At 42.5% G+C, this 12754-nt stretch overlaps 1 long non-coding RNA gene and 1 pseudogene across 2 annotated transcripts; one reads left to right on the top strand and one right to left on the bottom strand.

The window, feature by feature from the left end:
• Positions 1 to 1214: 1214 nt before the first annotated feature.
• Positions 1215 to 2992, bottom strand: LOC146556166 (uncharacterized). Its single transcript, XR_014888924.1, has 3 exons — positions 2591 to 2992; positions 2320 to 2484; positions 1215 to 1914 (listed from the first exon to the last, which is right to left on the bottom strand). It is a non-coding gene; the product is annotated as an uncharacterized LOC146556166 (long non-coding RNA).
• Positions 2993 to 3135: 143 nt separating this feature from the next.
• Positions 3136 to 12714, top strand: LOC146556167 (uncharacterized; annotated as a pseudogene). The gene is made up of 10 exons (XR_014888923.1): positions 3136 to 3200; positions 3921 to 4597; positions 4681 to 4751; positions 4831 to 4887; positions 7047 to 7115; positions 7210 to 7287; positions 7482 to 7550; positions 7648 to 7695; positions 7911 to 10238; positions 10358 to 12714. The product of XR_014888923.1 is annotated as an uncharacterized LOC146556167 (transcript).
• The last annotated feature ends 40 nt before the right edge of the window (positions 12715 to 12754 follow it).

A 12754-nucleotide genomic window follows, 5' to 3' on the forward strand; every position in this document is an offset into this window, starting at 1 on the left:
CCATAAAAGATAGCAGAAGCCACCACAGAGTCATAGAAGGTCTTCAGGAGTGGGCCCTCCACTCCAAATGACCTGAGTCTCCGCAGCAGGTACAGCCTGCTCTGCCCTTTCCTGTAGAGGGCGTCTGAGTTATGAGTCCAGTCCAGTCTATTGTTCAGATGAACACCAAGGTACCTGTAGCTGTCCACAGCCTCAATGTCCATACCTTGGATGTTCAGTGGTTGCAGTGGAGGATGCTTGTGCCTGCGGAAGTCTACCACCAGCTCCTTGGTTTTACTGGCATTGATCTGGAGGTAGTTCAGCTGGCACCAGTCCACAAAGTCTTGAGTCAGTCCTCTGTACTCTTTGTCGTCCCCATCAGTGATGAGGCCGACTATTGCAGAGTCATCAGAGAACTTCTGCAGGAAGCACTGGGTGGAGTTGTGGGAGAAGTCTGCAGTGTAGATGGTGAAGAGGAACGGAGCCAGAACCGTTCCCTGTGGGGCCCCCGTACTGCAGACGACCCTGTCCGACACACAGCCCTGAGTCCTCACATACTGTGGTCGGTCGGTGAGGTAGTCCAGGATCCAGGTAGTGAGGTGATGGTCCACTCCAGAGTTCTCCAGCTTGTCCTTCAGAACCGAGGGAAGAATGGTGTTGAAGGCACTGGAGAAATCAAAGAACATGATTCTCACAGTGCTTCCAGCGGTCTCCAGGTGAGCGAGGGAACGATGTAGGAGGTGAATGATGGCATCATCCGCTCCAATGCCAGGCCGGTAGGCAAACTGAAGTGGGTCTAGTGATGAGCTTGTTAGGCGCCGAAGCTGAGCCAGGATAGCTTTACATACAAAATATGTAAACTGGTTTACAGTGAATGAAACTCACAACTGTTAAATCTACAAAAAAGAAGTTAATTTCACACAACAATTGTTGTATATTCATAGAATATTTCCTGTATTTTTTTTTACATGTAATAATTGCTTATTGTGGATCCATAAATTGTAAAATTAACAGGGAAATATCAACCAAAAAACAAATTTGAACTGATAAAACAACTGTGAAACTGTGCATTTTAAGTGGAGCTGCTCTGTATATTATACATAAAATCTATTACTATGCTGTATTTTTATGTTTTAATGTAAAAGTTTAAATCATAAACCTGCAAACTTCTTACTGCTATGCCTACACCTAAACATGCAAAAATACATCTTCAGAAAAGACAAGTGAGGAAAATATCACTTTTGGGAAATTTATTTTGCAGCCATCATCAATAAAACAATTGACAACAATTGGATGCATTTTTTTCAACTTGCACAACAGTCACACAATTCAATCAAAATGCTATAAAACTGTGGAACATTCCCGCAAAGCAACAACCATCTTCATTAAACAAGCATGTGGCAGACCCTCTACCAGAAAAAGTTACATAGCAACCTGTTAAAACAAAAATGACATATTGTGCGAAAATTACTGTAATCACCATCCCGCGCAACACGCACTCTGCTGTCACCACAACCATGGCCCTGGTCATAGAAAACACATGTGTAGTTACCGTACCAAAACATCAGGAAACCACCTGTGGGGAAACAAACCTATGAACACTGCAGTAACAGAACTATAGAAAAACAAACAAACAAACAAACAAAAAACTGTGGAACATTCCTTCAAAGCAAGGACATCTTCATGAAAAAAGCAGGTGGCGGACTCTTGACCAGAAAAAGTTTCAAAGTACACATTGTGGACAGTACAAAGTACAGATTGTAACAATGTAAAAGCTACCAGTCCATGAAGTGAGTCAATATTCAGGCTTAACGCCACTCGTGGTCGGAGAGATCCTGAATCAGGGTGAGGACTCGAGGGTTCTTGTTGGAAAGATGCTTCAAGTTTTTGTTCTCTTTTTTGGTTCCTTTTTCTGGGTTTATGGAGAAGAAACAACTGTAGAATAAAATCATATAGGAGCATATTAAGCATTTTAATTGGTCAGTTAAAAAATAGTTACAACCATATAAGTACACATACACAGTCATGGCCAAACTGCAACAACAGTTGGTTTCCCCAAATTCAAGACAAAATATAACCAAAATGCTTTGGGAAGTGAACACTGCATGGTCAAAAGTATTGGCACCCTTCACAACATGTGTCTTTTGCAGTGATAAATCACACTTTAGCATTTTAAAAATCCAGCCCAAAGGTTATAGGTAGTCAGAAGTCAGCTGAGTCTTGGTCTGGCCCCGAGTCTTAGCCAGGCTTGTACCCAGATTCAGATCCCAGACTCTCAACCACAATTGTTGTAACGCAAGAGTCTCAGGTCTGAGAAATAAGAAAGACATATTTGCTCACCTTTGAAGAACTTCCAGAGTGGAAGCCAACTCAGATAATGGATGTTAAAATTGTAGTAGCTCCCGAACATGATGCACAATGCAGAAATAAATGAGGATATGTTTGTGCTGATGAGGTTCCGATCAAGACTCAGCATGTATCTTCTTAAGGAATAGCAGGACTGTCCTGTGAACAAATTATTTAACAAGTTATATTAATAAGCACTGCAGTACATGACATTCTATAAACAGTGCAATAAAAAGAGAGAGAGAGAGCTATAAAACAGACTTACCAAAGACAATAATAGTGGGTGTCAGAGACACTTGCTCCAGTTGCACCTCATCTGCCAGACATGTATCTTCTACATGGAAAAGCATGAACTCCTCCTCCTCTTCAAAGTAGCTGAACAGAAGCAGGACCACCTCTTTCACATCATCTGAGCAGCCACTCTGCGGTCCCCGTATCCTCTTAAGCCTTGCATCAGTCTGAAGGAACGTCTTGCTTTTGCTGACACCAACTGTGGTCATGCAGTCCAGAAGACCTTTTCCCCTTCAAATCCAAGTAGTCTGTATAAGCAGTTAGCAGCTGTCCTTGCAGTTTAAGGTAAAAGAGACACATGTTTCTGAGATAAGGCTGACTATCACTGGCTGAACTAGCAGATGACCCGCGCGGGAGCTTGGGATTGTTTACCTAAACGGCCCTAAACCGTTTCCCATTCATTCTCTATAGTAGTGCTAAACAACTACGGATGTAATCTATTTTTGGCCACTACGGTCTTCCGGCGCTGTTGCGAGTTTGAGATGCTGCAATTTTTAAAAATCTCCACTTTTAAATTCCGGGAGACAAAACAAGTAACGCACCGCTTGCAACACATCTCAACGATCCTCGTTCATTGATCAAAGGTAAGAAACGTCGTTTGCAATAAGAGTAAACCAACAGAATACATTTACAGGTGTATATTACAGGTAATAGACGTGTTGCGATTGCATTTACGAAGCATCCATCGCTCGGTTAAAGACAGTGGGAGTTTATCCGGTGTTGTAAAGTGGCACGGTAAAAAATGAATGAACCTGCTCCTTAAATAAATCGCGTGTTCCATTCACGTGTTTTACTGTTGAATAAACTTGGTAGGTTTCTGACTGCTGTGACACTGACATTACAATAATGTGGTATAATTAATGCTAAATGACTTAACCTGCATTTTTTTTAATTGGTATTGCATTCATGTTGTAATGGTCAGTAATGTTATCTATACGATAGTCTTGATATCTCACTAACATGAGCAATGCCCTCTAGTGTACGAATAAACACGATAGCTTAAATAGGTATGTCAATAATCTGCCTGCAGTTCTTATGTGCCATGACTACTAAGCAGTTGGCACAAATTTTGCATTAAACCATGAAAGGTTTTTATTTACAGACAGAACAGTTTGTAATGCCTGGAGAAAAAACACTTATATCGCAAATGTTTATTCAGATTTTGTCTCTTTATTGTTCTCCTGCATCCTGCTTGTCTAAACCCAGCCACAATGTGCAGCAAGATTATAACCTGAAATGTCTTTGTTTCTGTTTGGAATCAATTTTGTTTAATATAATTGTTTATTTTTTCACTGCATGTTAAGATGCACAAGAAAGTTGCGCCATATCCAGGGAAAATCTCTGTGGTGTTCCGCAAGGGGCCACTTGGATACCTTCTCCAGGACCTGTCAAAAGAAGCTCGACGGATTAAAAATGACCCCAAACGTCAGCACAAGTCTGCACCTGTGAGGGAGGACGTTGTACGTCAGAATGCTCTGACTGTCGTCTATCAGAGAGGAGGGGATGCGTCTGACATGAAGGAAGTGCAGGGACAGTACATCCTGCAGTTTGGAAAGTATAAAGGGAAATCTTTCTGGTGGCTTCTGGGGAATGATGTCGGATACACCATGTGCCTGATCAAAGATCTCCAGAAGCAAGAGGCTGCAGGGACCTCTGTGGAAGAAGGGCATAGCAAGGAGAGCTTGCATTCATTTGTACAGTATGCCCTCAGCTTTGCAGAGATAAAGACTCTTCTGAACTACGAGGCCAGCAGAGTGAGTGTTGCTGCAGAAGCCTCTGAGGATGATCAGCTGGTTGGCGTTGGCTCACGAGCCAAGAGCACCTGGAAGGAGATTTGGGACGGCAGAGGTGACAGCTATGCAGACTTTATCATGAGGAAGAGCTGCAGTCAAGGCACAGATGCATAAGCTGCAGCAGTACCTGCGGAAGAAGCAGCTTATGCATCTGCTTCCACAAATGCTCCAACTAAACCCCTGGGTAAGTTGTTTTAAGAATATTTTAATAATGTTGTTGATGTGACATAAGTTCAGTATATATTTATCTAATTGTTGCCTGCATCATAAGGATGGATGAGGATAAAGACCTGGAGGACGCAATGCTGAGCATCTCACCTGTAAAACTACAAATGCAGAGCTGTAAGTACTGCGTTATTACTAAATGTCAGAAGTCTGTTTCTGTCTCATATGCCTCTGTCCTCTGTCTCTGCATAACTAGTCACTGTGCCAGCAGCAGCAGGGTCCACACCCAGAGGATCTTCAGGAGCAAACACAGGTTTTCAAATGAAAGGTTTCAGAACTGGAGTACAATAGTTTTCCATGAATTGCTCTGCAAACTGAGCCTGAACTTGAACTTTTATATATTGTCTTGTTCTTGTTTTGTGTGTTCTGGCCAGAGGTGTGGACTCGAGTCACATGACTTGGACTCGAGTCAGACTCGAGTCATTAATTTTATGACTTTAGACTTGACTTGAAAAAATGTTCTAAGACTTGTGACTTGACTTGGACTTTTACACCAATGACTTGGGACTTGAATTGGACTTGAACCGGTTTACTTGAAAAGACTTGATATTTTACCCCAAATATAAAATTTAACATGCATATTATATAGAGATTGAAAATGTGACGTCATTCACGGGTAGAACCGCAAAGGATTCTGGGAACTCGTGGCAAGCGGTACTAGCGCACGCAGGCTTTCAATTAAAATCAGTTATACAGCGATAAAAAGAAACACAAAAATGTCAAGAAGCTGTTGTATTATTAACTGCAATAGCCGGTCGCATGACAGCCACGGGAAGCCGACGGGTAAAGAGATCGGTTGTTATCGGATTACGTCGTTGAAGAGAAATTGTTCAAGCCATGTTTCCGAAGTGACAAAGACGTGACGGATGGCCTGGATTGCTGCCATTCAAAGATCAAATATAACGTCCCAGAACACTCCAGCTCACAGGTTAGTCTGCTCCAAGCATTTACACGAAGGTCAGTGTTTTTTAGTAGTTAATACGTCATTTTCATAACATAATTAGTGATATAGGTTACAAGCAAGTCTGGCGCTGAACAGAAATTGTCGCGCTATGCTCCTTTATTTATTGTAAATAGTGAATTGTCCTGACACAATATTGCGTTTCGCTTCTGTTATTATGGTACATTGACAAAAACATATACTTTTATTCACAGGATAAAACAGGTTTTTTGTATCACTAATTGCCCAGTGCGATTACAGCATACAGTATTATTGTCACTGCTACATTTCTGTGATGCGTACCAGAAATTATTTCCACTACTAATTAATTACCGTTGAGCTCAAAGGTCCTATTAATAAACGGTTAACGAATGTGTATTTATGACGACGATTTGTGAGACTGGTAAACTTATGATACGTACTTTCGTTCTACACGGTGCATTTCAAGGTCCTGCACCCATCCGTCGGTAAACTGTACCTGGGCTTGTTGCAGTGACCTGAAGTTACTAAACTTCATGAGTGTGTGCACTCACTCCAAGAACCGTATGATTATAAATATGCATATAAATATGCTAAGATGAGATAGCTGACTTCATCTAACTAGCAAATGTTGTCCAGGCTACGTTGGTGATACAGTTTTTTTTTATGTGTATGATATTTTTGTCATGCGATTTTAAAGCTGGTCCTACAACCGCATCCAAGATTAACATGCAGCGTATCTCAGAACTGTCGGTGAAAATTATTCTTGGAGCTAAGTTTAATTGAGCTGCATTTTAAAGAGGTGCAATTTCACAATTTGTGTATATTTTCTAAGTTCACTATTTTGTCATGTGTTGAGAAAAACACAGATTTTAAAATTACATGGTCTAATATTTACATTTAGCATATAACTGCAACATGCCTTTTTTCGTTTTTTTTTTTTTTTTTAAAGACTCGAAAGGACTTGAAATTCAAAGTTTCAGACTTGTGACTTGACTCGGACTTTTACACCAGTGACTTGAGACTCGACTCTGACTTGCCTGACATTACTTGAGACTTGACTTGAGACTTGAGGATAAAGACTTGAGACTTACTTGAGACTTGCAAAACAATGACTTGGTCCCATCTCTGGTTCTGGCCATGTTCCTCTAATAGTATGGTTGTATGCTGGCATTATGCTAACTGTCCAAAGGACTATGAATTGATACCAACCACAAAGAGTATGTGTTCTTGTTCTCTATGAATGTGTTAAAAACAAATTAAGTAGCAGTAGTTACTAACACCTGAATGCATGTTGTTCACTGACTTATACCGCTCCTCCTGCTTTGATGTGAAGAGGTTAAAATGATTTGGTTTGGCATTTCTGTTGCATATAAATATATTACATTTGTTTTTCAATGAGAAACAGGAGTATGGATGTGTGAGTTCCTACTAACAGCAACACTCATATACAGTGTAAATTATGAAGTTGCTGACAAGTTTTCTTGTTGTAGTTCCATCTGCGGCGCTGTCCATACCACCGTCCAGTACAACTGCTGAACTTTAGGCCTCATCAGCCGATGGTACAAAACAACTATAATGTTTTTCACATAATTAAATGTTCTTTTTATTGTGTCTAGAGTAAAAAAAAAGTTTTTTCTATTACTATACCTGTAGGTGCAGCCTCAGGTGTGAAGAGGAAGTCACCTGTGCCCCTCCCACAGGAGCTGGCATTTCTACTAAAGGAGACCACAGGTCAGTCAAACAGAAAGGCCTGAGTCAAATCCTGGTCCCTCTCTATTTTCATTTATAGTTGATGTTCAGTTAAACATCTGCTTAAAGCATAGATCATTAATGATAGCATATTATTCACGCTCACGTTACATTTTGTCATCTTGCTCATAATTTGCACAAATGAATTACAGAATGACTGCATTAATTTGTTTCAGGACCGAGTACAGATGCTGCTTCCACATCTGTGCGCAAAGTGCTGACTTTTGAAGACAGCAGCGAAGATGGTGAGCGTATACAGCATGTCTTTTTTTTTCTGTGTATTCCAACAGCAACAATATAAGAGTAACACTGTTTTGTCAAATATTTATGTTTCAATCCCAGCTCCTTCAGCTCAGCCAGCTGTTCCAGTTCCAGTAAAGTAAAAGTAAAGTGTGCGTGTTAGTCCCCATAGGGAAATAGTTCCTCTGCATTTAACCCATTCACCCAGTGAAGCAGTGGGCAGCCACCAGTGCAGCGCCCGGGGAGCAGTGTGTAGGGACGGTACCTTGCTCAGGGGTACCTCAGGGTAGCCGTTCAGTGGAGTCGAACCCCCGACCTTCCGATCATGGGGACATCACTCTACCTACTGAGCTATCCCTGCCCAGTGGCTGGTTATGAGTATGACCTCAGGAGCTGGAATTGTTCTCCGCACCAGAAGCTGTGGATGAAGACTGAGCTTCAGGACGTTGGACTGTGGCCTGGGTCTCGACCAGTGCGTCACACAGGGAACGCGATTTCACTCTGGCGTCTCCCTCCACAGCCTGAGATCATAGATACAGTGGCTGACCTACCATTGCCAAATTTCTTCCAGCTCCACCCCTTCTTTATTTGGAAACCTGAGAGTGCTATCATGGTCAGGTTAAGAAACAATTATATCTTGCCATGTCTCCATGGTTGCTTTCGTTCACAAGTGGTCTCTGCTGGTGTGGGCAGGCCACGAGTAATTGTTTGCACCAGTGGTGAGTATTACATCCTGTCCTCACGACTCTGCTGCAGGGCTTGTCAGAGGAACTGGTTTGCTGACAATCCACGATGGCTGGAGAAACTGCCCAAAAGGTTTACCAATATTCTCCCTGCTTTACTTACATACAAAAAGGCCATCTGCAAGACTGTTAGGAATGAGCTCAGGAAGACTGGCAAATCTCCAGCAGACATGGCAAACCAAATAAATGAACTCATGCACCTCAAGTACGAGCAAGCTCACCTGGCGTACCTCCATGCCACAGATTCGGTCTGAGATTCTGAGGCAGGAGCACGTGGACAGAGGACCATTGGGCAGTTCCTGAGGAAGGAAAATAAGCCACAGGAGTTCAGGTCTTATGAAGACCCACATGCCTGGTGTGGCGTCTCTGTGTCCAGCCATTACCTGACTGACTGCCTGCTCAATGAATTCCGATGTCAACATCCAGCCATATCTAAGGAGCTCGGAAAGAAAAGCGTCTGGACTTCTTTGAGTTGCTTGAAGATGTTTCACCTCTCATCCGAGAAGCTTCTTCAGTTCTAAGGTCAAATGGTGGAGAGTCCCAGATTTAAACCCAGTGGGAGTTTCCCCCCAAAGAGGGACAAAGGACCCCCTGATGATCCTCTACCTAATCACATGAGCCCAGGTGTGAAAGCGGGTGTGGGTCACAATCAGCCAGGGTTTCGGGGGAGCTCATTGTGAAACCTGGCCCCACCCTATCATGTGATTTCCTGAGGTCAGATGGCCCAGGAAGCCATTTACGTCCACTGTGAGTGACCATCTTTGAACAGAGGCGGTGGTTTACGGCACCAACTGTATGCCATCTATAATCCAGTTTTGAGATCCCTTCCCAGACGCCTTAACACCCACTCACATCCTGGGCCATCTGACCTCAGGAAATCACATGATAGGGTGGAAAATCTATCGTGGGATGCCTGGAAAACTACTTCTGCTGTTGTTGCTGCGGCCACATCTGGACCAGTGGCAAACAGCTGTGCCTCTCAAACCCACTAAAATGAGAACGTTATTGTAAAACTGGACCTGTTCCACTGCCTGAGGTGATTTTCGCGGGAGTGCACCTCTGAGCATCATCCTCTGTTCAGCACTTTCTGCCAGCTTCTCTCTGCTGCATTCTCAGTGGTTGATCAGGCGGACCGGAAGAGGCTCCAGGAAGCTTATAAGTTCTGTGGCATCCATCCTGCTAATCCCACAAAGCAACACATACGGGAGCACTGCAGGATCCAAATACCACAACCCACTGAGCTGCTGAACAGAGTGGAAAAGGTCCTGAACCATTTTCACCTGGCCACACACCCCAACAACGTCCCACTCTTCAAGCCATCCATGCTGAAGGTGTGGCACATTCAAAGAGTGCACATTCTGCGTGGCTGCCTCAGTGACCCTGGATTCCTGTCCGAGGCACTTCACAGCAGGAGGGTTATCATTTCCACCAGGCCCAGTGGATTACCAGGACTCATGTATCCACTGAACTATTCCAGGCCCAGGGCATGACAGGGGTGGCACAATGGAACTACCAAAGACTGGTGGACCTTGAGCAGCCAGGTGTCAGTCTCCCTTCTGTTTTTGAGTCAGCTCTAGTGGTGGAGTTGAATGCAGCCTCCAGAAGAGTGACTGGTCAGGAGAAGTGCCCTGCACTTCACCTCTGACAGAGACACTGGAGAGCGATTTGGGCTTGAACACAGAGAGCCAGGCTGCCGTCCAGTCCCTCTGAACTGGGACAAACACAAAACCCTGAGAAAAGATGAACCGGCTGCCCTTTAGCCCCCATCCTCTGTTCCAAAACCTGTGGCTGCCCAACTTCAGGTTCCAGCAGCGGGACCCTCCTCCAGCCTGGCACCGCTAGGTGTGGCATCCCCTGCACCAGCACCACCTGTCACCCACCCTTTCTCTGGTGCACTTTTAAAGCAGGAGTTAGCATCAGAAGACACCCAGCAACCTACAACAGTCATGGGTAAGTTAACATAATGGTATTGTCAAACTGTAATTACTAGTATTATTATTATTAATATATACGTTATTATTATTAGTTCATTGCATGATATATGAGTAACTATTACTATTGTTTCCCAGAAATCTCTGAAGCTCTACCTCTGCCGATGCGGGCCTCACCAAGGAGTGCTCGCACTGGACCTATAAAGACAGGTGGACAGGTTTTTGTGCTGGACCACACACGCTGGACACGACCCATGAAAGAGGCAATAGATGATCTGTTGGAAAAGTACCATGGGAAGAAGGACAACCTGAAGCTTGTGGATCAAGATTATGCAGACATGGTCCATCGCTCGGCTACAGATCCCAACAGCCTGCTGCATCCCACATCCAAGGTGCACATATCCCCTGTATGTGAAGCACTTGGCTAAACTTCTCAACTAGGGCTGGGCCATATTATACCGTACGGTAATACCGGTATAATGTTAGGCAACGATAGGAAAATGAAATATCGCGATAGAATATGAGTAAAACGCGTGCCTTTTTTTTCATACGCACATGGCCGATTGTTGAGTGAAACAGATAAACCAGAATTGGTTTGTAAAAATGGTGCAACTTCAGTGATGTGGTTTGGTGTTTGTCCGTCAGATACACAACAAAGCACATTTTTTTGCAGAACATGCAAGCGGCCGTTGTTATTGTCGTATTTGTCGGACTAAGATGCTCTTAAATCTGGGAGTAATCTGGGTCCTAAACTCCGTATACTTCAGGTCAAACAACACTGCAGCATCACTGAGAGTTAAAAACTGTCTAAATTCTTTCATCTTTAATAAAACGATCAGCATTGCTGCTTTACCAGGTGTAACTATGAAGTTTAACTTCCAGGCATCCATGAAAACAAAATTTATTATATTTAACGGAGTTAGAAGTTAGCAGGAAGCTAGCGGAAGTTAGCTCGCTAGTTTCGCTAGTTACCTAAGCATGATATTGCATGTTCTGACTGAGAGATTTCTGAAAAAAATCAAACGTACAGCTCTGCTATCACTTCCAACATAAATGAAGACAGGAAACTAAACAGCAGTGACGTTTGTAGGGTTACTGAAGTTGGGCTAGCTGGTATATAATGATGTGCTACGTGATCGCTAGCGACACAGCTATGTTAGCATAACATAAACAGTGAAGCTGGAGGACGAACACTAACACTTTTCTACTTATAAAAGTTAACGTGAAGGTTCCTCATGGTTAGAGACAAATGCAATCGCTTGGCAGGATGCTGTAAACGGACCACACTTCAGTCAGGAGAACAACTGAGATAATCCATCCACAATACGAGGTTAGTCATTAATATACTGCAACAACATGGGAATAGATCAGCTGCCAGAGAATTCAACATTAATGAATCAATGGTACAGAAGTGGAGGAAGCAAGAAGAATGAGTTTAATAAAGTTTGATTTATCTGACTGCTTTGTTTTGCTTAATGTGCCTTATAATCCTGTGCACCTTATGGTCCGAAAAATACGTACTGCACACTGCAGTTTAATGTTGCAAAGCACCTCTTTTTAACTTCAGTGGATATTATACATAGTTATGCTCAGGATATGTCAGCCCATTTCTACTGGAAATGCCTTTTGGTTAAACTCTCAGCAAGGAATTTGCATTTGCACTGTTACATTTTATAAAGCTTTAATGTACATAAAAACCAGCTTCTTGCTTAAGTGAAAATAAATAGAAGGTTGTCTTTTTGCGCTAGTAATGTTGTGGAGTTGTATTTTGTCTCGCATCAATTATATCGTCAGTTATATCGTTACCGCAAATTTTCAAATATATATCGTGATAAATATTTTTGGCCATAAATCCAGAGGAACTAAACTTTGTTGTTGTTTCTTTGGGCTCAATTTTGCCTGAGGCTGAAATTGATCTGATTTCTGACAAGGACACAAAATGTTTTCTTCTTTCAGAAGAAAACATTTTGCCAATAATCAGATAAAAAGATTGTTGAACCAGGTGGTATTCTCTGGAGTTTAAGACCAAAACTGAACTCAGTGAATTGACATTAGACTGGAATTCATAAGATGAATAGAAATACTGCTGAAGCTGAATGATATATATATGTGCGTGTGTGTGTGTGATCTTTGTTTTCTCCAATTCACCAGGTCTGTATAGTTCAGTATGACTGTGGTACATGATACAAAAGAATAAATACAGAAGAATAAAAACTTTATGTGAATAACTTTACTCTTCTTAAAAATAACTCATAAAACAAGTAAAAGTACAAATGTGTACAAGTTAGAGACTTCCTCAGTAAGTTTACACTCTTTTGGAGTGATTTTAATTGTGTGTTAAAGAAGAAAGAGATTAGAGGTAAAGTAGAGGATGAAAGAGTCCATCACTGAGGCCGTCTCTCCTGCATGAAGTCCAGGTGCTGGTTTTCCAGTGTGTGCGTCTGATGGCCCAAAGCTACCTCGGAGCTGTAACAACATCTTTCTCCAGTTTTACTTCTCATCGTGGTAACACAAGTGGTGTTCCTGTTTAAATTT

Source organism: Mchenga conophoros, linkage group LG16 (genome assembly GCF_057382185.1).
Source record: "Mchenga conophoros isolate Kocher_MC1m ecotype Shallow Benthic linkage group LG16, M_conophoros_male_GT1.1, whole genome shotgun sequence".
In the NCBI taxonomy this organism is placed as follows: domain Eukaryota; kingdom Metazoa; phylum Chordata; class Actinopteri; order Cichliformes; family Cichlidae; genus Mchenga; species Mchenga conophoros.